General features: G+C 60.6%; 1 long non-coding RNA gene across 1 annotated transcript; it reads left to right on the top strand.

Moving 5' to 3' along the window:
* Nucleotides 1-20,994: 20,994 nt before the first annotated feature.
* Nucleotides 20,995-26,449, top strand: LOC149125841 (uncharacterized). Its single transcript, XR_016210266.1, has 3 exons — nucleotides 20,995-21,622; nucleotides 22,030-22,262; nucleotides 22,369-26,449. It is a non-coding gene; the product is annotated as an uncharacterized LOC149125841 (long non-coding RNA).
* Nucleotides 26,450-26,713: the final 264 nt, after the last annotated feature.

Raw genomic sequence — 26,713 nt, 5'->3', positions numbered from 1 at the left:
AAATCTGAGAAGCCAAGGAGGAGAAGGGGAGATGAGAGAGGGGAACGATTCAAATCTCCAGGGCTCCCTACTCTCTGTCACCTCTCAGATGGCACCGGCGCCAGCGCTGGTGGCCAGCAGGGCCGAGCCACGCCCTCCCACCCCCGAAGCCTGGAGCCTCCAAGATAACCACTCAATGAGGTCAGGCCACCCTGCAGGCAGGCCTGTCGGCGTGCAGCAAAACGCCAAAGCGGATTTCTCTTGGTTAAAACCCTAGGCGGTATGTAGCGGGGAGACACCAAGGCTTTCTGTGAGCCCCCCACTCCAGGGGGAGGTCACCCTGGCCCTGCCCACCCCAACCACATGTTACCCCAGACTCGGCAACTGAAAGCGACAGCCGCCACCGCTGCCTGTGCGTTTCCGTGGGCAGGAGTCCCGGAGCAAGCTTGCTCGGGCATCCCGGAAGCTGCGGCTCGGACTGGAGGATCCGCTTTCCCCGTTCACCCAAGGGTGCTGGCTGCTGGCCAGAGGCCTTGGGTCCTCCCCGCAGGGCCTCCACCCATGGTGGTGACCTCTCCAGGGCGACACAGGGGAGAACGAGCCGGGAACTCGTGGATTTGTATGAACTGGTCCCGGAGGTCTCATACGGCATTCTCAGCTCCCCGTCACGCCCCCACAAAATCGCTGCTGGTAGCCGGCCTGCCAGGGGTGGGGTCCCTGGAGGTGGCAGTGCCTGCCGCCGGGGTGGCCAGCCTGCCAAGGCTGTGACGTCAGTGTCCCTGGACCCTACTTCTGAAATCGTGTTGTGATCGGCTTCAGTCTGGGAGGGAGCTTCCCCCTGCCCAAATCCGCCCCTGATCCACCCCGGCCTCCCCTTTTCTGCGTGAGCTCCTGAAATGACCTGATGGAGCCACAGAGTTCAGCCCAGGCTTACAGCGCAAGCCCCCTCCCCTGCAGGGACATGAGGCGTGTCCAGCCAGGAACAGCTCTGTGTGTACAGGAACCGGGCTTGCACCCGAAGAACTGGACCTGCTTTCTAGCTCCGCTCTGTCGTCCCTGGGGCCGGCTGGCCTGCTGGACCCCAGCTGCGCCGTGGCCGGGGTTACAGCCCCACAGCTGCTCACCCGGTGGACACCTGTGCAGCCCCGCCTACTGAGGGGGAGCTGCTTCACCCCTCTGGACCCCAGTGTCCTCCTCGGTCAATGCAGACAATGCAGCGTCCACCATACGGAATTTCTGGAAGACGGCAATGAGTCCATAGCATGGTGCGACACGCGGCACATGGCAAGTACAGGCAGTCAGTGTGACTACTGGGGCTGGCGCTGTGGCACAGCGGGTTAAAGCCCCAGCCTGCAGCGCCGGCATCCCACATGGGCACCAGTTTGAGTCCCGGCTACTCCTCTTCTGATCCAGCTCTCTGCTGTGGCCTGGGAAAGCAGTAGAAGATAGTCCAAGTCTGGACCCCTGCACCTGCCTGGGAGACCCGGAAGAAGCTCCTGGCTCCTGCATTCAGACAGGCTCAGCTCCAGCCCAGCTCCAGCTGTTGCAGCCATTTGGGAAGTGAACCAGTGGATGGAAGACCTCTTTCTCTGTCTGTAACTACCTCTCAAGTAAATAAAGAAATATTTAAAAAATATATGATTACTAACCGTTACTAAAAGAAGCCCTGGAAAGAGCTAGTTCCGTGCCAGGAGCTTCACCTGGCTTGTCCCATGTAGGGCCCACATCTGCCAGGTGTGGGTGGTGTCCCATTTGTTGGTGAAGAAACTGAGGGGCAGAGAGGTGAAGAAGCAGAAAGCAGCTGACTCAGTGTGCTGTCTGCATGGAGCCCGCAGTGCCCCGAGCATAGCGCGGGCCCCAGGCCCTAATCTGGCAAGTGCCTCACTCACAGGTACCCGAATTCCATATCCTGAGTCCTGACCTCCGCCCCCACCCGAGACCCCACAAACCCTCCTGCAGCCCCCCTGTACCATTTCCCCTGTTCCCGTTTGCACTGGGTGACGAGTTCCGGGTCCCTGGTGGACGGTTTACCGTCCTGGGACGCTAGCTTGTCCATCCTTGGGCACAAGGCTTATTCTGAGCAAAACTGCAGGACCTGTTGGCCACTAGAGGGAGCTCCTAGCGTGGTCATGGGCCTGTCTGGGGTTCTGCAGGGCAGGGTCGGCGGAGGGGCCAGCCCCGGGGGGGCTCTGCCAAGATGCTTCCAGAGACAGGGATGGCCCCGCAGGCTGAGCACCTGGAGACCCAGGAGGCTGTGGTCTGTGAGATCAGCATTTTTACTGCGGAAGTTCAGGACCCAAATCATGCAAGGTGCCTGGAAGGGGAGCCTCGGTCTCCAAGGACACCGGTCAGGCTCTGCCATCCCTCCTCCGTCCAGCCTCACCGCCTGTGGCCCCTGTCTGTAGGCCAGAGAGGAGCAGTGCGACTCAAGACGGGCCAGCAGCTGGCTTCCGCTCCTCATCTGTCAGCTCACAGATTCATTCTTTCAACAAGTATTGGCTGAACGTCTGCTGTGTGCCAAGTGTTGGGCCAAGCCTTGGGAATACCGTGATGGCCCCAGAGCCCCTGCTGTCTTGCGAGGCTGAGAGAGACGCACAGACAAGCAGCGGTGACGTTGTGTGTTAAGCTCTGCCACAGGTGCAACACAGGAGACTCCAGGCGCAGCCTCTACCGGGGGCGGGGCAGGGGGCGCAGGCAGACACCCTGGGAGAGGACATCGTAGGCTCCGAGGAGCTAGCCGGGCAGAGCGGCACGTGTGAAGTGCTGGCCAGAGTGCTTCGTTCCACAAATGCTCAGGGTGAGAGCCTGCCCCTCTGCCCGCCTGCCTTCCTTTTCCCACACGTGCTTTGCCAGCACCGACAACGTGCCAGGTGTTTTTCTGGATCCGGGGCTGGTAGAGCAGTGAACCAGGCAAACAAGGGCCCTGCTTCACGGGGCTCACCGCTGTGGAATGTGGCCCTCTGGTGGCTCTGAAAACCCTGAAGCCAGAGGGAGCGGGTGGAAGGGATAGGGCCCCTCCCCTGCCCAGTCTACTCCGGGCACCGTCTTCCGTCCTGCTCCTGCCGAGCCTGGCAGCTGTCCCCAAGCCTCCTGCACTGGCCAGCGATGGGGACATCGCCCAGGCCTTGGGGGGAGCTGTGCCAATGTGTGAGCAGTGAGGCCAAGGGCCTGCCAGGCAGCTGTGTCAGTTACAGTACTGAACGGCTTCAATGTACTTGAAAACACCAACATTCATCACGCTGTTGTCACAGCGCAGCGCCAGTGTCTGCACCCCTCCAGCACCCCCACAGGTGCCCCTGGGCTCCTACCCCCGGGCACCTGGCCCGATGCTGAGCCCTTTGCCTGTGTAGGGGACTAAGGGGCTGGGCCTGTCGGCTGCCCCCTGGTGGTGGATGGAGGCATTCTCTCGCGGGTGCCCTCCCCGGCCACAGCTGGTCAGGGAAGGGGGCCCTTCCCATCGCCCTTGCACACAGAGTCCCCGGTCTCCCCCACCTCTCCCTGTCTCCTCCCCATGTAGCACTTACCTGTAACGCAAGTCCTTTTATGCAGTGACAGTATCATGGCCACCTTCTTGCTCTCAAACGGGGCAGGGACAGCCCCAGCCAGTCCCCCTCCCTGTGAGATAGGATGACTTGGGAGCCGGTGGTCTTCTCCCCCAGATCGCACGTGACTCCTCTCTCAGCCCCTCTCCCGGGGGTGTCTGCAGGTGACACGTGGCCAGGGCTTCCTTCCACACCCAGGGAGGTGCAGAGCCACGGGGCGCAGAGCCGTAAGAGGAGCTGAGACCCAGTGATCTGAACTCTTTGCCATATCCGCTGGAGCAGGGGTGTCGAAACCAGTGTGCCGCTGGCCCGGCCACCAGCGAGGCGGGGGCTGTGACTTCTTGGGGTGCCGCCAAGCCTCCAGCTTGAGTTCCTTCAACTGCTGTCACTTCCCAGCTGGGGTCTGATCTGACCTGCCCCATGCACCCAAACTGCTGTCCATCAGTGCGGTTGGGTGGAGAGCTCAGGGGCAGGCTAGCTGTTCACCTGCCAGGCCCGGCCTGGGACCACCTCTTGTCGCCTGTGCCTTGCCCCAGCCCTGGAGAAGGGGGTGGTGTTTTGATTCGTGTCTGCTCCCTGCCACGCTTCCCCGAGCAAGCAGCTGGCGGGCAGCGTGCACGAGGGAGCCCCTCACACAAGCAGCCAAGCCCAGCGTTTGCTGGGAACAGGCTGTTCTCACTCCCTCTCCCTATAGGCACAAGGGGCTGCACATGTCAATCCTTGGGTCCCACTAGGACAGGCAAGACCTTTGGGGGGTGTTCAGAAAGAACACGGACAATGCATATTATGAAAAAACCTAGGCATGGATTTCCAAAAATTTCCACCAAAATAAACTTATCTTTTAATCCATTTTCCTTTAAACTCTTTGAGGTATATTCCCGTCCAACACAGTCAGACGGCCAGGGATGACGAGTGAATTAGAGAACCTTGCTTCCACCCTAGGGGCTTCGCTGCTAGCTCTCAGGGACCGAGGTGCGCCCCCTGCTGTCAGGGACCGAGACGCGCCCCGTGCCACCTGGCCCTAGTTCCTCCAGCATGGGAGGAGCTGAAAACCAAGGCCTCTTGGGGGGTCTGGGATTCAGCATCTACAATTCTTGCCCCAAGGCACAGCCAAGAAGGGAGCTCCGCGCACACTCCCCCACCCCCCACTTCCTGGGACGCCAGCACTTGCCCGAGGCGCTGGGACGGGAGCTGGGTCCTAATGACCAGCTCCCCCTGCGTGAGCACCGAGAGGGGTGGTGGCGGGCAAGAGGCCAAAGCGATAAGTGCCTCCCGCCATGGGGGAGCCGGCGCGGCGTGATCAGTATGCAGGACCCGTCAGAGTCCTTAAGAAAAACTGATTAATTTCCTCTCCACAAAGACAGAGAGTTCGACAGTAATCACAGTATCAAGTCGTCATAATAATAAAAAAAATCCCTCCACGGAAAATAGTGGTGGGACTCTGGAGAGTTCAACGGGGGGCGATGGCATTCAGATGAAGGAGATCATCACAGAGCGGGCAGGAGAGGTTGACAGCGTCTCCTAAATCACATCGGGGAGCCCCTGGCACCGCCGTATCCCCACCAGGGAGCCGGGACCCCCATCCGACCCAGCTACCAGGCGTCAGTGCCTGGGCTGTGGGTGTCCATCTCCCTGCTGCCCTGCGAGGCTGCTCGGCTCAGGCAGCGGCTGCCCCTGCTGTCCAAGGCCAGCCCGGGACCCCTCCCCCAGGGGCGGCGCAGGGGCCACACTCCCCAAAGGACACAGATCCCTGCTGGAGAGTGGACAATGACCATCAGAGGGTCTGCCCCGCAGTGGGGGGGGCTGGCGGAGCGAGGCGGGTGTTTGTGTCCCCTCCCCAGTTTGGCATCTCCCCGGTAAGGGTGGGAGTGCCAGGGCCCAGGGCCCCCGACACTGGTCAGACCTGGTTCAGAGGAAGACCCCAGCTTCCTAACCCGAGGCCCAGACCTGGCGGAAAAGCCCGAGGGATTTGGGAGAGGAGTTGTCAAAATGAAGTCCCCCAATCTGGCACTGTGGCGTAAGGGGTAAAGCCACTGCCTTCAGTGCTGGCATCCCATATGGACGCTGGTTCAAGTCCTGCTGCTCCACTTCTGACCCAGCTCTCTGCTGTGGCCTGGGAAAGCAGTGAAAGATGGCCCAAGTCCTTGGGCCCCTGCACCCTTGTGGGAGACCCGGAAGAAGCTCCTGGCTCCTGGCTTCGGATCGGTGCAGCTCCAGCCATTGTGGCCATCTGGGGAGTGAACCATAGGATGGAAGACCTCTCTCTCTGCCTCTCCCTCTCTATGTAACTCCGACTGTCAAATAAATAAATCAATCTTAAAAAAAAATGAGGCGCCACACGCTCAGGCACCTGATGACTGCTGCCCCAGGGGCTCTGGCCGAGGAGTGGGTGACTGGGCAGGGCCAAGGGGTGGGGTCCCCACTGTTTGGCATCTTAGCTTGGGCCTTGGGAGGGGTTGTACCGACTCTAAAGCTGCAGCTGGATCTGAGTCGTACTGGACCCCAGAAGTCACTGCTGCCACTGATGGTGGCGGTGATGCGCTGCCCTGGTGTTTTGGAGGGAGGTTGAGGACAGAGTCCTTGGCACTGCTGTGAGCCAGCTGGGCCTCACTGGGCAAGTTCCTGAACCACTCTGTGCATCTGTTTTCTTATCCAGAGAATGGTGGACGGGGGTGGGATGTTGCAGGAAGAGCTACAAATGACAGAGGTCCCCCCCATCCCCTAATTGCCCTGCCCAAGGTCACATCACTGGTGTGTGGCCAAGCCCCGTCACGAGATCACCCACTGCCCACTCCTCGGGGGGAGCCACGTGGCAGCCCAGGGCTCTGACTTGGTGCCCAGGATGCCTGGGGCTCCAACCAGGCAGTCATGGCCAAGGTGAGCCAGTCTCAGCGACACAGAAAGGGCAGTCAAGGTGGGCAGCTTACCCTGGGCTCCCTGGCCGCAAGCCCTTACCTGCGGCTGTCAAGCCCGGCGGGGCCTTCTCCCTCCCCCGGCCTCTGCAGGTGCAAGCCAGGGGCGCCAGGGACCAGCCCGCGATTTCGGAGCACTGTCAAGTGTGATGCGGTTATGTGGAGATTAATGGGAGGCCTGGTGGAGCAGCCAAGGCTACCGTGCACATTTAAGGAGCGATTTGAGAGTGTGAAACCGTTTTAGAGGAATGCTAATTTCAGGAAGGAGAACTTGGAGAGTACAGAGCTGGCACGGGGCTGGGCTGCAGGTGCCAGGTGGCCCTGCCAGCCCCCCCAGGGCCTCTCTGTGCCCACTCGTCTTGGGGGCACAGGTCTCTCGGAAGATCTGGAGCAAAGCTGGGAGCGTGGGGTCCTGCTGCCTGCGGGTTTTGGCCCAGCTGGGCCAGAGTCTCCTGGAAGTGGGCGGGGTCCTGCCTTGCATTAGGAAGAGTAGGATGTGGAGGGGGTGTGGCCAAGAAGGACTTCCTGGAAGAGGCATCGTGCGATCTGAGCCCGGGGTAAAGGTGAGGAAGGGTGGAACGTTCGTCCAGGAGAGGAAGCTGCTTTGCCACACACCCCGGAGAGCCCCAAGCTGCTTCTGACCCCCACCCAGGCCACACTGAGTCCCCAAAGGCTAGAAGGGGGCTGGCAAGGAGGAGGCTGCCTCTTCTCCCTGGGAAACTCTCCTGCCCTGCACCCTCCACACGCCTGAGAGGGGGGACGTGTGCTCCTGCACGGTGCAGGCTGGCACACACAACTCAGCCTGTGGTGTGGTGCTGGACACTGGAGTGCATGCACCCTGAGGGCTCCCTGCCCTTCCTCCCAAGCCTGGGAAAGCCTGTGTCACCCCGGGATCTGAGAGGCCAGCCCTCCCGTCCACTGACCCAGCCTGGGAGTGGGATGAGCCCATCCCCCAGCTTGCTCGTCCCTCCTGCCCCCACCAGAGGCCCGGGCGCTCGCCGGCCTGCAGAGCCTTCCCAGCGCCAGCGTGGTATTAATAACGTCTCTCGGCTCCGAGTGCCTCTTTAATTCCTCTGCTTAAACCACTAATCCGTAGCACTTGCCCCTTAGCCTCCGGCTGCTCCACTCCCTTAATGGCCTTTTATGTAGGCTCCGTCCTGAACGTGCCTCCCAGCCCGAGTAAATCACGTCGGCTGGGTCATCCCTGCCTGCGAGTTTATTAACTTCTTACAAGAAGTCCAAAGGACTACAGGGAGGCCTGGCTGTGCCCCGCGCCCCCCGCTCTGTCCTACCCGGTCCCAGCCTGGTCTCTTGGCTGGTGGGGGTCTCAGGGGGCGAGCTGGCTGAGGACTTGGACGGGAAGAACGCCCACGCGGCTCTCCTGGGCCACTGCCTGCCCCTCCCACACACTGAGACATTTGTCACGTGATTCGCGAATCCTGCAAGATGCCCAGCTTCGAAAGGAGCCTGCTCCAGCTTTGTTGAATTTTGAGTCCTGCCTGCGGTTGCCTGTGGACTGGGTGCTCCCCACCCAGGCTGGGTAGAGACCCAGAGACCAGGAATTGTGAGCTGGACACAGGGACGGGGTGCGGGGCGCAGGCGAGCGCCAGGAGGGACAGGTCCCCGGTACAACAGTCACCTGCGCATCGGCTGCCCGGCGCACCTCACCGGGTACAACAATCACGCAGCAGTTACCGGGTGTATCGGTGCCTTGTGCATGGGTCACCTGGGGCGCTGGCTGACTGCCAGGAGCCTCAGTGATGTGGGAAACGCCAGATCTGCAGCAGAGAGTGGGGGGCAGACTCAGAGCAAGCCACTGGACCCCAAGATTGGAACTGGAAGAGGCAGAGATGACTGCAAGGCGTTCGTAATGGGGACTGTGTGGGGATTCGATGGAAATTCTCTGCATTACCCTGCGATTTCTCTGTAAGCCTAAGCTGCTCTAAGAAACAATTTTTTTTTCTTAAAGAGGCAAGCAGGTGTGTGGCTCAGGAGTCAAGCAACCACTCATGGTGCCTGCGTCTCGTATCAGAGGGCCTGGTTCAAGTCCTGGCTCTGCTTCTGACTCCTGCTTCCTGCTAATGCACACCCCGGGAGGCAGAGGTGATGGCTCAAGTCATGGAGTTCCTGCCGCCCCTGGGGGAGACCCAGACTGAGTTCCCGGCTCCTAGTTTCGGCCTGGCCCGGCGCTGGCAGTTGTGGGCATTTGGAGAGTAAACCAGCAGGTGCATGTGCTGAGTGTGGTGCAGCCGTTCCTCCACTGTGCCTGCAGGCAGAACATTCTGGATTCTACAGCTCCACCTGCTGCCCACGGACCACGGAGCCGCTCCCTCCCACTTGACCCCTGTAGGCCAACCCCACCCAGGAACACACCGAGAGTCCACTGCCTAGCGCTGTCACTGCTCCCCGCGGTATGCAGACAAGAGCTCAAACCCCTCTTCGTGTCCTCTGCCTCCTTTCCCCCTCTCATTGTGCGCCCCTCCCCCCCCTCCCCGCCACGGCCACCCCCACCCCATGGTCTGACTTCACTCTGAGTGTGACGTCTAAGATGGCCTCACGGGTGTTGGTTGTCTACCTCACATCTGTCTCCCCCAGCAACGCGTCAGCGGCCTGTGAAGGCGGGACTGTCCCCTGCTCTCCCAGGTCGCACAGGAGGTGGGTGTTCGTGGAGTGAATGAATGAACCCCTCGCCTGGGAGAGGCTCACTTGCACGTTCAGCCTCCTCCTGCCCCAGGACCTCGCCCCAGTCCTGGGAGTGGGGAGGAAGTGGGGTCCACCCAGCGCTCCCTGCCTGAGTGCTCCCCTTGGTGCCCAGCTCGGGGGGGGGTGACGGCTGCTCCGAGGGAAATGGGTGCTCCTGTGCTGGGCGCCAGGAGCAACCCCATCCCCAGCCAGTGGGGAGATGGCACCATACTTCCTCGGAGACAGAAGTGCCACCTTTACAAGGCTCCGTGGCCGCCCCGTGGACCCTCCAAGTCAGCTGGGGGAGGCTGGGGGCTGCCCCTTCCCACTTCTGCCCTTGGCTGCCTGGCCGCTGCTGGGAAGCGTGGAGCCTGTGCTCTGGGCCTGAGGAGGGGAAACGTTGCCCCCCCCCGGGGGCGTGGCTATCGGGAACAAGAACACACGTGAGGGTGGGGGGAGTAGAAGGAGGTGGAGAAGGAGGAAGGAGCAGCCCGTGGGCGGGAAGGCCCAATCCAGAGCCTGGCTCAGCTGCCGTCCTGGGGTGGGCCGGGACTCCGGGGGTCGGCAGGGCCGCTGGCAGGAGGAGTGGGACTGTTCCTTCTCCCACCGTGAAAGACTCCAGCACCCTATCACCTCCCGAGACCCCTTCGGTCCCCAGCACACAACAGCTCCCCGCAGCTGCCAAGTGAGGCTGCGGCTCTGTCCCCACCCTGGGCCCCTTCCCCTGCACCCCTCTCCCCTGCACCCCTGCCACCACCAGGAGGCTCTGGCCTGCTCACTCCCACCCAGGTGCCTACACAGGCCCCTTGGTGGGCCAGCTCGGTGGCTGTCCTGGTGCCTCCCCATGCCCACCTGGAACCCCTTCCCCGCTGCTGCCCAGCCCCTGCCTCGCGGGACCCCCACCTTCAGCCTGGTCTCCGTCTGCTCACTCAGTGCCTGCCTCCCCCTGGGCCCCGTTGCCTCCCAGCCCCGTCTCTTGTCTGAGCTCCTCCACCCTGCCCCCCTGCTCACCAGTCCTGGGAGGCGGCCATTTCCAAGCAGGTCCCCAGTCTCAGGCACTGGGCTTCGCCCCATCCTCACGACCTCACAGGGCAGGCACTGCCACTCTCTCCATCCTCGGCCAAGGAGGTGGACAGGTAGGTGTTCAGAGAGGTCAAGACATTTGCCCAAGGGTGCAGAGCACTGGTCTAGGGGTTCATGGTGCCCAGATCTAAGTGGGGGACCCTGAGTTAGCATTTCTAGGTGGCAGAGCCTGCACGAGGGGCCCAGGGGCAGCAGCTGGGTCTGGAGCCGTCTGGGGGTGGACCCAGGGGAGCTCAGCCACAGGCACCGAGGATTTATCCAGAACACAGGGGAATCCCTGAGCCAAGGGAGAGACTCGGGAAAGCGCAGAGCAGAGCAGGCCCGGGGGAGGGAAGAACCCCTCCCAGTCTGCACGACCCCGCAAGGCAGGCAGAGCCGGCACCGCCCTGGCCAGTGCCGAGGAGCTGGGGGTGGGAGGCATGGGGGCGGTGCCCTGAGTCTGCCTGAGGACAGCACTGCCCACCTTGCTGGGGTGTGGGGGCTCACAGAGCACATGCAGAGTTCACGTGGTGCATATATGATGTCTATGTGGTGCACACGTGGTGCAAATGCACTACATATGTAGCATATATGAGTGTGTGCACATGTAGTTGTACATAGAGCATATACAGTGTATATCTAGGGCATATGTAGTGTATATGTGGTGCAGAGAGTTACATGTAGTGTATGTGTAGTGGATACATGATACATGTACAGTGCAATGCAGTGTGTATGTAGTACACGTATGTTGTATGTGTAGTATAGAGGGTACATGTAGTGTATACACAATGCATATATAGTGCATTGTGGTGTACACATGCTGTATGTGTAGCATATACATAGTGTGTACGTAGTGCCGTGCAGTGCAGAGTGCACATGCATATACATGAGAGTATACTCACGTATGTGGTGTGTACGTCGGGCACACGTACTGCACATGTGTGTATATGGTGTACATGCAGTGTACGGTATGTACGAGTGTGTGGTGGCGAACGTGATAAGCACCACTCTGCAGAAACCAGCCCTCAGGCTGATGCACCTGCTAGGGTTCCGGGGGACAACGCTGCCATCTCCACTCCGGCCCCTAGGGGGCGCACAGCCCTGCCTGCCGGAAGCCACCCTCCAGTCCCCGCACAAGCCTGTGGACACCGCTGTTTGTAGACTGATTTATTATTGAAACAACTTGCATTGACTTTAAAGGAAGTTGAATGAGAAGAGATCTTTACCCCGTGTCTCCTAAATCCAGGGCCTACAAAGAAAGCAGAGAAACCTGGAAACAGATGGCCCTGTTCGGCCTGGCCGCCTGCCCTTGCGGGACGGGAGGCCTGGGCACGGCTTCTTTTCCTGCCTCCAACGGAAGAACGCGCGCCGGAGATCTGTGTCACCTCTCCTTCCACCGCGGCTGAGGCTGAATGTGGGGGCCCTGCCCCAGGATTCCTGGCACCCTGGGGGAGCAGGCGGCCATCTCGGTGTGGCAGGGTTTGGGGCTGGGGAGAGAGCTCTGGTTCCCGGATGCCCATGGAGAGGGAGGACTTACAAGTGTGTCCGAGGAGCCCCGTGAGGCTGCTTGGTGTGTGTCTATGTCCCCGTGTGTGTGTGTGCGTCCGTGTCCCTGTGTATGTGTGTGTGTGTGTGTGTGTGGGCCTGAGCATTCAGTGGGGCCTGGCCTGGAATAGGCCACCCACTGGAGATGTGAGGGAGCATTCCCCCAACTGCCGGCTGCCTGTCTCTGTGCCAAGCTGCCCGCAGCCAAGAGACATGTGGGGGCGCCTTCACCCAGCGAATCCGAGCTGGGAGTCCCTGCTCTCCCAGGGCCGGGCGAGGGGCACCTGCAGCGGGGGTCGATGGCCAGCTGGATGGTGGAGCAGCACAGAGTGAGACCCCAGGGGACTGGGGGGGAGTGGGGAGGGGGAGACAAGTGGAGGGGAGACATCACACAGGGATGAACGTGCCAGACTCGGGAGAGAGGGCCACAGAGGCTGCTGGAGTGACTCTCAGTGAGGACAGCGAGGAAAGCCTCCAGGGAGTGGGGCGGGCAGGTGCAGGGGCAGACGTCAGCCTGTGCTGGGGGGAGGGGCAAGGTCTCTGCTGGACCTGGGGGTGGGGGCCGCGGGTCCCTCCCCTGCCAGAGCCCCCGACACACGGCAGCCAGCGGGAAAGCAGCTCGTTGGTGATTTCAACCAGGTCCCCCGACAGCTGCAGAAAAATCAACCCGGCTGAATGTGTCTCCCTGTCTGTCATCTTCATTTCGCTTTTGTCTTGCGAATAAAGAGGCTCTGAAACTCCTGCGGCTCCGCACAGCGCCGCGCAGTCCCGGCCGGCTCCTGCCCTCGGTGTCGTCCTCCGCTCCGCGCGGCTGTGTGTGTCCCCGGCTACGTGGCCCTGCCTGACCTGGCGTGACGGCGCCCCCGTCTCCATCGCACTGTCATCTGGAGCATCAGTGCTCTGGCCCCTCCCCCACGCTCCCGGGGAGCCCCCAGCCCCTCGGCCCGACGGCTGGCTGCCCCTGACCCCGTCACTTCCAGCTGTCTCCACGGCTCAGCCCACAGATTGACAGGGCCCATAAATCACCATGGCAAGGCGGGCCCTGGGAGGGAACACGGGCCCAAATGCTGACACAGCGCCAGCCGGCGGGGGGATGGGGGTAGAGTGCGCAGATTTGTGGGAAATTGCTGGGGTGTGGAGCCCGTGGCGTCTCTCCCTTCCCCGTTCAGCCAGGCGTCTTGGTTGCGGAATCTGTGTCAGAAGCTCTCAAATTAGCTTTGCTCAGTTTCATGGAAAAAGCACGAGAAGGTGGATGTGAAACAAGTGGGATTTGGGTTAGACCACAAGGAGAACTTACTGTGACGGGGCTAACATTGGAGAGGAGAGAGATGGGAGTGGTGCAGTCCCTTGGCAGGGAGTTGGTGAACTCTAGGAGTGTCTCCTGGGCGGTTTGGCTAGGAAGCTGCTGGAGACCGGGAGGGGCCAGGCGGTGTCTTTGCTCTCTGGGAGGGGACGCTGGGGCCGGAACAGCACAGGTGTAGGCAGCGGGGGCTTCGGAGACGGGCGGTCTGGTGCTGGGTCCCGGCCTCCCCTGAGCTGCTGTGTGGCTTAGCAACCCGCTCGAGCTGGCCGGTCTCTGTGGACTGGGCTGTGGAGGTTCCAGCGCAGCGTTCGCAAGTCCGTGGCTCAGCACAGCGGCTCTGCACACAGCACGGCTGCCATCAAGACGGTCACCTCTTGTTTTAAAGAGTCCTGCATCTATTTGAAGGGCAGAGTGATGGAGAGAGAGGGAGAGAGAGAGACAGAGAGAGAGAGAGAGAGAGAGAGAGAGAGATCTTCCATCCATCCACTGGTGTACTCCCCAAATGCCCACAACAGCCAGAGCTGGGCCAAGCCAGGCCAGGAGCCAGGAGCTCCATCCAGGTCTCCCATGGTGGGAGGGGCAGGGGCCCGAGCACTTGGACCATCATTATCTGCCTCCCGGGAGCATTAGCGGGAAGGTAGCTCAGACGGGAGGCGTGGCCGGGACTGGTACCAGGCACTCTGATGCGGATCTGAGTGTCCTGAGCAGCTCGGCTTTTGTGAGCCTCGGAGTCCTCATCCACAAGATGCGAATGTCTAACCCCACTCGCTCAATTCGACACACAGCTCTGGAGCCCCTACCCTGTGCCAGGCTCCGTTCCCGGCCCTGGGGGATCGGCTGTGCCCGCACCAGACGAGGTTCCAATCCTCATGGGATTTTTAGCTGGAGGCCAGGGAAGGAGCACACAAGGAACAAATCCCTGTGCTACAAGAAAACGAGGCCACACCGGGGTGAAACAGAGAGGAGGAGGGAGGCTGTTTCCCGCAGGGTGTCAGGGCGGGCTGCTGTGGCGAGACAGAGAGCTCTGGGAGGGAGCGAGCCGTGCAGACACGGAGGATGAGCGTGTGGGTGGCAGGGTCAGCACGTGCAAGGGTTCTGGGGCAGCAGTGTGCTGGGCACACAGGAGCAGCCGGGCAGTGAGTGTGGTTGGAGGGGAGCAGGGGGGAGGGGAGTGGCGGGAGAGCTAGCCGCCGTGAGGAGGACCTCGTCTCCAGCCCCGAGGACGTGTGGTGCTCTCACAGAATTTTGATAGCAGAGTTCGCCTGTACTGGGAGCTCTTTCTGTTCCAACGCCCTGGACCGGCTGGGCTTTGCGCGGCCTCTACCTGTCTGGGACTTGGAGCCCAGCATGCCTGAGGCACTGCTCCCTGCTCGCCGCCGTCTGTTTCAGCTCTGTGTCTGCTCAGGCCGCGCAGCCCTACCCCGGCCTGGCAGCTGCGCGCGTGTTTCTGTGAAAGCGGCCAGGACGCTCCGGGAGGGCCGTCTGCTGTGGAGGACGGGGCTGAGCTGACCCTCGCTTTTCAAGCAGCTTTGGAAATGCCTGTCGGGGGCCGGGCTGTGGCGTCGCGGGTAAAGCCACCGCCTGCGACACTAGCACCCCATATGGGCGCGGGTTCAGATTCTGGCTTCTCCACTTCCGATCCAGCTCCCTGCTGGCGTGCCTGGGCGGGTAGTGGAGGATGGCCCAAGTGCGTGGGAGACCTGGAGGAGGCTCCTGGCTCCTGGCTTTGGTCCAGCCCAGCCCCGGCTGTTGTGGCCATTTGGGGAGTGGGCTGGCGGATGGAAGGTCTCTGTCTTTCCTTCCCTCTCTCTGTAACTCTTTCAAATAAATAAATAAAAAAAAAGAAAGAAAAAATGTCTCTCTCTCTCTCTCTCTCACACACACACACCCCTCAACCCCAGAGGGACACAATCACAGTGTCTTTCCCCCAAAGGCCATCCAGAGGATCGTGAGTGCTGAGAAAGCGAACACATAGCGTGTGCACCACCTTCCCCGAGGCTGCAGCCTGCGCAGACATCTCTAATCAATCCTAGGCATCTTCAGGCTGAGCTCAGGGCTCTGGAAGGAGGCATCGGCCGCTTCTGCTGCAGGGGCAGCCCATCTTGGGGGTGGGGGATGGCATTAGCCTAACCTGTCCCTGAACCTGGCCGTCTGCTGTACCCACTGGCTGACTGTGATACGGGACGCAAAGTTGGTGCAGCCTCAGGGGGCGGCTGGGTCTCCTGCTCCCCGGCAGGTGCTCCGAGGAGCTGGGACTGCTGGAGTCTCTGCTGAGACCTGCTGCAGCTGTCAGACACGGATCAGGCTTGTGACTGGGGAGCCCAGACGAGGGGACCAGCTGGCGATGAGCTGGCAATGGACGTGGTTCCTGAGAGCCAGTCCTTCCCTGGGCTCGGGCTTGCAGATCGGGTCTTGGGCCAGGAATGCGGCCTCTCCAAGTGCAGACCCAGAGGGGAAGAAGGGACAGAGACCTGACCGTGAAGAGGACAGCGCAGGGGAGGGACACGTGGCCCAGCCTTGGCCCCACCCAGGGCTCTGCATTCTAGGACGTCCCTAACATCCTTTGCTGTCAGGCATTGCGCCCAGGGTCCCTGGGGTTTGTAGACGGTGGAGGCGCCGCCTGGAGGTGACACATGGGACCTGTCAGGTACATGAATCTACCCGATACCAGGCTGGGCTCTGCCAAGCCACAGGGAGGCAGAGTGATGGAGTGGAGTCAGGCAGCCCTGTCCTGACGCCCCGTGGTCGCCTCAGCTACAAGATGCATTGCCCGTTTCCACAGGCAGAGCTCCCAGCTTTTCCCCACTTGTCACAACCTGCAGCCGGGCTTTCGGCCAGTGCTGAGCTTGGCAGGGTGAACTTGCTTCGTGGGATCCAGGGCCTCTCTTGCGCTCGGCTCTGCCTCGGGCTGGCGGGGCAGTGGTGAGCTTGTCCGTCAGGACTCAGGGAACCTTTGTTGCACCCACCTCTGGGCTTGGCATGAGGACCCAGCAGGGGACGACGGCCAGCGGCACATGTGCCTACAGCACACGGGTCTGGACTGGGTCTCGTCCCTGGCCACTGTGGCCATCAGGAGCCAGCACCATCTGCGCTCAGCCTAATTTCACTGTGGGTGGGGGCTTCTCTTTGAGGCTGTTCCACGGGCGCCATGGTGGGGACAGGGGCAGGGCGAGCCTCAGGGTGCTCCCCTGACTTCCTGCCAGGGTGGGGCAGCCACATCCTGGGTGCGTCCTGCTCCTGACTGTGGCGTGCAGAGCGGAGTTAACTCCCTGTGCAAAACCCGGGGTCTGGGGGAAGTGTCAGCTCTCCCACTGCCTGACCTTGGGGCCTGGGCTCAAGGCTCCGAGGGGGTGAGAGGCAGGGCCACCTCCAGTGAGGCTCCCAGCTGTCACTCAGTGTGCCTGGAGCCCTGCCCAGTGCCAGACGTGACACTCGGGCAGGCCCAGCGCTGGGCGCCAGGTCCTCTGCTGGAACAGACCATCACACAACACAGCCACAAGGACGCTGCCCGTTCTCAGCGCTCAGAGAAACCTTTGCCCCAGCTGCGTTTCAGGTGCCAACTTTGTTTTCTTCCGAGCAAGGTCATGTTCCCTATATTACGAGCGACCCCAACACATTCGGATTTCCTTGGCAATACGCACAGGCGTAGACCTAGCGGGCGGGATAAGGCGTGAGCGCCCCCGAGGCCAGCCCCGGCAGGCTTTGGAGAGCTCCGTGGTTTCCAGAGTTTGGGGGCCGTTGCGATTGTGGAGAACGGGCGAGCTCTGGACAGGCGCGGGCCCAGGCACCCTGGGTGAATCTGCCACCTGCTGTTCCAGCTTCCCAGAAGACATCTAGGCAGGGAGAGGGACGCAGCTCACTGCCCAGCGAGAGTGTCTGGGGGAGGAGGGTGCGTGAGCCGAGATCCTCGCCACACCGTGGAAGGTTCCAGTGCAGGCGAGGCAGAGGAGGAGGCACCTCCACGGAGACCACCAGCGGGCCGGGGAGGTGACAGTGGGGAAGGGACGGGGGTCTCCAGCACTGAAGGAGGGAGGAGAGCAAGGCGGGGCGGGGACTAGAGAGCTCCCGGTGAGGCTGGGGGTGGGCTGGGTTGCAGGTTCTTTCTGGCCCTTATACAATCCCACCGCGGCAGGAGGCCGTGTCCCACCGTCCTCTGGACTGGAAAGAGAGGAGACCGAGGGGTGCGCCTGTTTCCCCAACATACAGGATTCCGAGTCTGTGGCGCCAGCTGAGCTCCACTCCGGGGGCGGTCAGGCAGTGGTCTCACAGGGCGGGAGGGACTGCTGATCTCCCACCGGGGGCGCCTCCCTGCCCAGGGCCACCTCCTCCCTCGCCGGCCGGCTTTTCCGAGCCCGCAAACCCGCAGTGCGAGCTGCCTCTCTCCCCGAGACGAGGCCCTGCCTGACAGATGAAATCTTTATTATGATGAGTTTTATGTGCGTGTATGAGTGCGTGCGCGCGCGCGCGTGTGTGTGTGCGTGTGTGCGTGTGTGTGTGTGTGTACGTGAGTGCGTGCACATCTGGGGCCCAGGAGGCAGCCGAAATCCCCGCAAACGTGGCTCATGAATATTCCACGGCGGTGCCTGCCACATTTTGCAGTCATCGATTATTTATAAGCGAAATAACGAAAGCGTCATAAATAATGGAGGTGCCTGCATCCCCGCCCGTCCTCCGCGCGGCTCGCGCCTGGCCCAGGTGAGGCGGTGAGCTCTCCATGCCAGAGTGCCCGCCTGGGACGCGCGCTGTGGCGCAGCGGGTTAAACTGCCCCTTGCAATGGCTGCTAGCCCATATCGAAGTGCTGGTTCGAGTCCCAGCTGCTCTGCGAAGCTGATCCTACTCCCTGCGCATGCGCCTGGGAGGCAGCAGAGCATGGCCCAGGTCCCTGGACCCCTGCCGCCCACACGGATGGAGTCCCTGGTCCCTGGCTTTGGCCTGGCCCAGATCTGGCTCTTGTGGCCATTTGGGGAGTGAACCAACGCATGGATGATTTCTCTTTCTAGTTCCTGACCTTTCAATAAAATAAATAAATCTTTTAAAAAAAATCATACAATTCTCACCTGAGAATCCAAGGAAGGAGGTGTGTGTGGCACAGGAGTTTGAGTGTGTGCGCCCACTTGCCGGCTTGGCCGTCTACACTGTGAACTCAGTAGGGCGCCTCCAGGGGGCAGAGACAGAGGCCCTGGATTGTAGGATCCTGTTCTGGCCTCCCGGCTGGGACTGTTGATTTGGGAGAGGCTCCTCCCTGTGCTGCCTGCCGACACAGCAGGTGTTAGCGGGACAGAGAGCCTGGAATCAGCCTTGTCCCCCCACCCTCAGGCCCGCGCCTCCCAGGCTGCTACTGAGGCTCTGGAGGGAGTTCAGGGGTCCTGGAGGGGAAGCCTCTGCCCAGTTCCCCACTGAGGACGTGTCTACCCCCAAGGAGCTGCTGTTTTCTGGGGTTCTCCCCACCCCCGGTTCCTCCAGCCCGGCCAGCACCTGTAAGCACGTTCATGAAAGTGCACCTTGCAGAGATGCGTGGTGAGGGTGGCTCTCCCAGAGCTGGGCAGGAGGAGCGCCTGGGCCGGTCCACGCTCCCTTTCCATCGCTATGCAGGGGAGGGACGGGCCGGGCCAGGCGTGGGCAGGTGCGGGGAGGAGTGCGCAGTGTCTCTGGGGCCGTTGAGTGTGGAGCGTGTTGATCGGGACTGTGATTTAGTCACGCAAAGGAAAAGTTGAGCAAAACAAAGACACTCATCCCCCGTGCACGGTCACCAGGGTGGCTGCTTGAAAACATGTTTAAATTAAAATTCTCATTTTGAGCGAATCCTAGATTTGCCTACAAGTATAAGAAACGAGACAGATTCTGTGTGTCCTTCACCCAGTTGTCCCAAGGTCAACAGCTTGCAAAAATGCAGGATGACGTCATGCCAGGAAACAGATGCTAACGCTGTCCATCCATCTTTTCCCAGTTTCCGTAGTTCTCCATGGGCTAATTGGTGTGTGTTTGTGAATTTCATCTCGCGTGTGACTCTGCACTTATGCTGCCAGTCAGGAGATGGGACAGCTCCGTCAGCGCCAGGGTCCCTGTGTCATCTTCCGTAACCACATCCACCTGTTCCCCCCCCCCAACCCCATGCCTGGCCCCGGAACAACTTTGTCTTCTCCATCTCTGTCATCTTGTCATCATGCTTCAAGATTTATTTTATATTTTGAAAGGCAGAGAGAGATCCTCTATCCACTGTTTCACTCCAAAATGGCCTCAACAGCCAGGACTGGGCCAGGCCAAATCCTGGAGCCTAGAACTTCATCTGGGTCTCCCACGTGGGTGCAGGGGCCCAAGCACTTGGGTCGTCTTTCCCTGCTTTTCCAGGCGCCGTTAGCAGGGAGCTGGATCGGAAGTGGAGCTGCCGGGACGCAAACCAACACCTAGGAAGGATGCTGGCATTGCAGGCAGGGGCTTAACCCACCGCACCCCAACACTAGCCCCCACCTTGTCATCTTGAGTATAAAAGGAGTCACATGGAAACTTTGGGGGTTGGTTGATCGCCTTCACTCAGTGGAATCCCTCCAAACTCCATCTTAGCGGTCAGGCATACCCACCGTCGGCTCCTTTCTGCGCCGGTGGGTATTCCACGGCGTGAGTGGCCACGGCCTGTGTAACCATTCTGCCACTGCAGGGCGTCTGGGTGGCCGCCAGCCTGCCACCATTACAGATGGAGCTGATTTTGGGGTGCTCTTAGGAAACTCCGCTGTCCAGACCCTGGCAGGTTCTGATCCAGGTGAGCGTTCGTCCTGGGGAGGTGTGGAAGCGTGCGTGGTCCCGGTCAGTGCAGGTCGCATGTCTGGGTTCTGATTCTCATCGTGTCACCGTGAAGAGCTGGGCAGTTCCAGGGTTCCCCGCGGTGGCTTCTATCTGCACCGGGCAGGATGCAGGCTGTTTGGGTCTGGGCAGGAAGCTGTGGTCCGGCCTTGGGAGGATGTGCGTCCCACCTTCATCTCCTCATCGACTCACCAGCCCCCCCCCCCCCCCAACCGACCCCTCGATGAGAGAAAAGTGCACCAGGGCCACGAAGCTCCAGGACTGCTCCGGTGCAGAGACCTGGGGCCGCCCGCAGGCTGGGGAGGGGCTCCCGCTTCTCAGCCGTGATTGGGAAGGGGGGGTCCCGGGACAGCAGGTCCTGGCTGCACACTTCTCATCGCGGCCTGTGCAGCCAAAATCGCTCAGACTTGAGAGCATCCCTTGCAGCTCAAGCCGCAGGCTCTCGGCCCCTGGATCTTACACAAGGCCAGACTGCACCCCAGCTCCCCCGCCGTATCGTCCTCCCCTACCACCCCCTCCAAAGGCCCTTGCCCTACTTCCCTCTCTCCCCTAGGCTCTCCCTCTCCGGGCTCCAGGATGAGGCTGGGACTGTTTAATGGCAGCTGGGTGGAAGCAGCAGCAGCACTGCCCAGGGGATGGCTCTTAGCCCCAGGCCAGCACCGGGCACTTCCTGCCCAGCCGCAGGGCCCGGCCTCGAGCAGGGGGATGAATTACTACTGCTGCTTTTTTACGGTACACAACGCACAGACTCCACTCATCTCAAAGTCATTTACAATGAATTATTCATCTGCTTGAGAAAAGTCTTCAGCTGGAGGGGAAATTGCTCTCTGCTTCCTGGCCCTGGGCTGCCCTGCGACAGCCGGGGAGGGACTCCCAGGCCCGTGGGATCCCGGTGGGCACGGGGACGCCTGAGCTGCGGGGACCCACTCACCCAGCCTGTTCCAGGAGGGTGTTGCTGGGTCCTGAAGTCTCTGCTCCTCCCCCAGGTCCAAGTTCATGTCAGGTGACCCCTCCCCTGTCTCCTCCATCTCTCCTTTCTTCATTTCCTTCTGGAAACATTGAGTGCATCCAGCGCCTGACTCATGATAGCTCAACCTGCGAGTTCTCGACTTTAGGAGGATACAGAAGTATATCTATATCTGTGGGGCTGGCACTGTGGCGTAGCAGGTTAAGCTGCCGCCTGCGGGGCTGGCATCCCATATGGATGCCGGTTCCAGTCCCAGCTGTGCCACTTCCGATCCTGCTCCCTGCTAATGTGTCTGGGAAAGCAGTGGAAGACGGCCCAGTCCTTGAACCTCTGCACCCATGTAGGAGACTCGGATGAAGCTTCTGGTTCCTGGCTTCGGATTGGCCCCGCCCTGGCCGTTGCAGCCATTTGGGGAATGAACCAGCGGATGGAAGACCTCTCTCTGACTCCCTCTCCTTCTCTGTCACTCTTCCTTTCAAATGAATGAATTAATCTTTAAAAAAAAAAAACACAAATGCCACATGTCACTCCTGCTTCCACTTCATGAAAGTCTCAGGGCCGCTCCTAACTTCAGATGTGCAGGGAAAAGCCACCGGCTGTGCACCCTGTGGGAGGGCAGAGGCGTGCCTGTGAGCGCCCTGCCAGCTGTGGGAGAGCAGGCACGGCTCATGGCAACACAGAGAGAGAGGGAGGTGGAGACGACAGAGGCACGGAGAGCGCTGATCCGGGGCTCGGCTCAGGAGAGCGCTCTTCCTGGAAGGCATGCGGGCAGCCGCTGGGGGTTAGGCCTCCAGCCCCCAACATCCCTTGTGGCTCTTTGGTCCTGGGCAGGTGAGTCCACGTCTCCCCCGTGGCCTGGGGAGATGGAGGCCACGCAGCCGCGCTCCACTCTACTCCCGCCTGTGGCCAGGGCAACGCGCGAGCTGACGGCTGCAGCCCCGGTGCGGTGTGCGATGAATTTGTTTACACATTTTTCCTGCCTCGCGCCGCTGAGCTGCTTCTCACGGGTGCCCACCGTTCTGAGGGTGTCTCTGAAGACAAGGCCATTCCCCTGGAAAACGGGAGGGGGGCTGGGGGTGGGGCTACCTCCAGGCTGAGGATGAGGAAGGAGGCTCTCGCCCAGGGGCCCCAGATCTTCCTTCCTGCCTTCCTTCACTCACTCAACACAGGTCTCCTGGTTGCCTCTCCGCTGCACTCTGCTGTCGCCAGCGCGCCTTGACTTTGTTCCTTTTTTCCAGGCTGAGAGCGATGGTCCCACCCCAATCTCCCGAATGCCAAGCCTGGGCAAGGGAGTGGAAAATCCTTTGAAATTCCCAATAAATAAATAAAAATAACTTGGAGAGCTTGTCGTCATAGAGACCAAAGGCTTGGTTGGTCGTCATGGCAACCCTGGGACAGCCGCTGCCTCAAGTGATCTGCATGGTTGAGAAAGAAGGGCCGCGGGGTGGAGAGACAGGGCCCCAGCTACAGGGTGAGCGCCGGCGCCAGCTGATTCTCCAGGCGGGGGCAGAGCAAGGGCAGAGTGAGTTGGGGGTGCAAGGGGAGAGCACACTGTCTTCTGGAACTTTCTTTCCCAGCAAGCTGCCACGCTTTTCATCAGCATCATCCTGAGAGGCGCCTGAAGCTCCGCTTCCCCGGCCCCGGGGCTGTGAGGGGAGCCAGGCCTCCTCCCTGCTCAGCTGCCTGGGCATCTCCATGACAACACCGGCCCCTCCCCTCCGTGGGAGCCAGCCCCTGCCTGGGACCTCAGGGAGTTGCCCAGGTAACCGGCTCCCTTGCCCCACTTCCCCGCCAACCAGACCTCCTCCGCCCTTCCCCCTCTTCTGGATGGGAGCCAGAGCGCGAGGGGTCACCATGGAGACCTGGCTTCCCCACCCCCTCCCCTGCACCTGTCTCAAGACAGTTGTCGGGACAGGGTCTGAGGAGGGGGGGTCTGCTGCAGGAGAGGAGAAATGACTGAGACTCTCTGGGGCCAAGGAAGAACGTTCTGGTTCCTTGAGAAGTGTCCCTAGGCAGGTGCTGGGCGTCCTGGGCCCCGGGGAGCACCTGTGTCTGGGGTCTGAGGTCGGAGCCCACGTGGCAGGAACATCTCGCCCCTGCCCTGCTGTTCCCCAGCCCAGCCGTGGGCCTGCGAGAGAACACTCAGGTGGTTAATGAGCATTTATTTCCCAAACGAGGAGACAGCTACATGATTAGTTGTTATTTTATCTTGCTAATGAAAATACATAAAAAACCGAAATGGCCAATTAGCAAGGCCATTCATTCCCCAGGTCGCGGCTGCTTCTTTCCAGAGAGCGGCTTTCTCCGGGCTGTGGCTGCCCTGCACCAGAGCACCCGCTCCGAGACCCCTCCTCACCCCTGCCCGCGTGCCCCCTGCCTTCCTGGCTTTTGGGTCCTGACGGATCTTGCACGCAGGTGAACTGGTGGAGGGGCAGCTACGGAACCCCCACGCTGGGTCCTCTTGCCCACGTGCAGCCACTGACCTGGGGTGATGGAAGGAAGGAGGAGTTTACTGCTGAGCCAGAGCGGGGAGCCGGGCAGCCCTGGCGTAATTCCCAAGCTCTGCAGGGGTTGGGGTAAAGGTTCTTACAGACTGAGAGGTGCGTGTTCAGCCTGCGCCCAGCAGTGGCCGCGGCCCTCGTGGGTGGCTCGGCGAGACCAGCATGTTCCTTAGGGATTTTGATGCTGGCACAGTGGGCTCCAGGGGTCTGGGGGCTGTGTGCTGCTGGTGGTTGCCTTTTGCTCAGGGCCCGTGGACCCTCCAGATATGATCTACGGGGGAGTCCAGTGAGAGGTTGATTTGCAACCATAGCAGCAGGACTAGCAGAGTAGGCTAAGGGAGGGAGGCCGGGAGGCGAGGGGGCAGCAGCTGGTGGTGGGTGCCGTCCAGCTGCCCCCACCCCGTCTCCTCCTTCCCTCACCCCCTCCTGCTCTCACTTCTAATAAAACACCTGGTTTTCTCTACTTTGCCTTCATCCAGACTTCCTTGCTGTTTCCACCTTCCTTCCTTCCTTCCTTCCTTCCTTCCTTCCTTCCTTCCTTCCTTCCTTCCTTCCTTCCTTCCTTCCTTCCTTCCTTCCTTTTTTTTCCAGACAGGCAGAGGTAGACAGTGAGAGAGAGAGACAGAGAGAAAGGTCTTCCTTCTGTTGGTCCCCCCCCCCCCCAAATGGCCGCCACGGCCTGTGCACTGCGCCGATCTGAAGCCAGGAGTCAGGTGCTTCCTCCTGGTCTCCCATGGGGTGCAGGGCCCAAGCACTTGGGCCATCCTCCACTGCACTCCCGGGCCGCAGCAGAGAGCTGGACTGGAAGAGGGGCAACCGGGACAGAATCCAGCGCCCCAACCGGGACTAGAACCTGGGGTGCTGGCGCCACAGGCTGAGGATTAGCCTATTGAGCCGCAGTGCCAGCCCCTTTCTTTCTTTTTAAACATTATTTATTTGAAAGGCAGAGCGACAGAGGGAAGGAGGAAGGGAGGGAGGGAGGGAGGGAGAGAGACACCCTCCATCTGTTGATTTTACTGGTTCACTCCCCAGATGGCTGAAACTGCTGGGGCTGGGCTAGGCCAAAGCCAGGAGCCAGCAGCGTCTTCCAAGCCTCCCACGCAGGTGCAGGGGCCCAAGCACTTGAGCCATCTTCCCCTGCTTTTCCCAGGCCATTGGCAGGGAGCTGGATTGGAAGTGGAGCAGCCAGGACTCGAATGGGCGCCTGTATGGGATGCCGGCTTCACAAGCAGGGGCTTCACCTGCTGCGTCTCCCCAACCCCCATTTGTTTTTCTTTTTTTTCCCCTATTTCAACGTTAGTTTGCATCTCTCCTTTTCCAAGAAGCCCACTCTAATAGAATGGGTGGGGTCAGCTGAGAGTCCTATTACAGCCAGGTTTCCAGGACTCCTCCTTAACCCATTCTCCCCACTAGCATTGGGGTCTGGGACTGGTGGCTTTGGGGTCTGACAGCCCCCAGGCTGTTGCGAATGCTCGGGTGGCTTTAGTAGAGGGAGCAGGTCTTCTCCGAGCCAGGCAGGAGAGCAGAGAAAAGGCAGGGGGAGGAGGTTCTGAATGGGACCCCTGGCTGCCCCTGCTGAGCGGCATGAGTCAACCTGGTAGTTAGACTGGGTCCCTGCCAACACAGGAAGCCACATCCCAGCGAGTCTAGGGGGTGAGCCCCCAGCAGCAACAGAAGACAAAAACAGAATGAGTGTAATCTTCAGTGCTCAGAGGAGCAGGTGCAGGGTAGGGCAGGCAGAGCTGCCAAGAAAGAGGCTTTGTGGTTGGGGTCCTCCATGGGCTTAATCCAGAGAACCGAGGAAGACGCGACCCCCGGAAACCCAAGAGCCGCAGGGTCCCGGCTCGGCCCTAACAGGTGCAACCTGTGAGACGGGACTGTCACCCCAATTTGTGGATGAATGAACCAAGGCTTGGAGAAAAGGCAGCAGTGTCCCCCAGGAGGCGATGAGGCGAGGGGAGCTGGGAGCCAGCGTCGCTGTGGTGAGCCGTGAGTCTCGGCCTGGACCCTCTGGCGGGATGGCGGCGAGAGTGCAGGTGCCAGTTCAGGCTTCTTATCAGAAACTCGGGCTGCTGTGAGAACAGAGCGCCCCTCGGCGACTTAGCACAGCCCCTCACAGCCAGCCACAGCTCCTCACAGCCAGCCACAGCCACAGGATGGTGGCTAGTACCATGCCGTGTTTTCTGTTCCACGCACCCGTCAGTCAACTCGTCCAGCAAACCCTGAGTGTCAAGTACCTGGTACAAAGTTGGCTGAGCCTCAGTCCCTGCACCAAGGGGCTTGCGAGCTGGTGAGAAAGCCACACCTCCAGACACGTGGCCAGCTGCACGAGGACAGGAGGGAGGTTTGAATAGAGCCTGCGGCAGGGGCGGTGGTGGCCGGGGAGGGGGCAGCCGATTCTCCTTGCAGAGGAGGCTCAGGGGCTGTGGCGCTGACCCTCTGAAGGTGAGGCACGGGCGCCTGCTCTGGGCGGGGAAGCGTGTGGCCGAGCCTGCCTCATGTCCTTGGCTTGCCTTCTGCACCTGTTCCCAGCAGCCCCTGGGGTGACGGATGTGGTCAGACTTTGCCATGCACCATCATGGGGCATCGTGGCCTTGCCGGCATCCGCGGGGGTGCCGTGGGCTCCAGTTGTCTCCTGACGTCTGCTCCGTTGAAGATGAATGAACAGGGGCACAGGTCCCCCAAAGACTGGCCTCTCCTCTGCTCCTCCTGCCTTCTGGGCTGGCTTCCAAAATGCTTGGCGTGCTCTGGTCCATTGCCACAAACAGGCTCATTTATCTACAAGTGGAGGAGTGGAGCTGATGACCCCCGACCCGGAACACACGGTCGGGGGTGACTTGGCAGTTGGACAGGGTGTTGGGGTGGCTGTGAAATTGCAAGCAGATGGGTTGGGGCTGCACCTATGAGGTTGAAGGGACTGCAAGTCACGGGTCCCCGTCAGCCCATGTGTGCACACATGCACACACACATGTGTGCACACACACACACGCACACACATGCATGCGCGCACACACACACACTCCCCACTTAGTTCCAGATGCCTAGAACTTCCAATCCTTCCTTCACCTGCCGCTTGTTCATACTCTTAGAAAGTGTGCATTATGAAAAAGCTGTGAGCGGATTTCAAAACTGTTTTGTACCAAAATAAACTTATCTTTAAATTATTTTTTCCATGCTCTTTTTAAAGATGTTTGCTTTTTTTTAAAAAAATATTTATTTATTTATTTATTTGAAAGTCAGAGTTACACAGAGAGAGAAGGAGAGACAGAGAGAGAGAGAGAGAGAGAGAGAGAGAGAGAGAGGTCTTCCAACCACTGGTTCACTCCCCAGTTGGCTGCAATGGCCAGAGCTGTGCCGATCTGAAGCCAGGAGCCAGGAGCCTCCTTCCATGTCTCCCACGCAGGTGCAGGGGCCCAAGCAC

Source organism: Oryctolagus cuniculus, chromosome 7 (genome assembly GCF_051225735.1).
Source record: "Oryctolagus cuniculus isolate XC-2025 breed Fujian yellow rabbit chromosome 7, ASM5122573v1, whole genome shotgun sequence".
Lineage (NCBI taxonomy): Eukaryota > Metazoa > Chordata > Mammalia > Lagomorpha > Leporidae > Oryctolagus > Oryctolagus cuniculus.
This window is presented reverse-complemented; position numbering and strand designations above follow the sequence as displayed.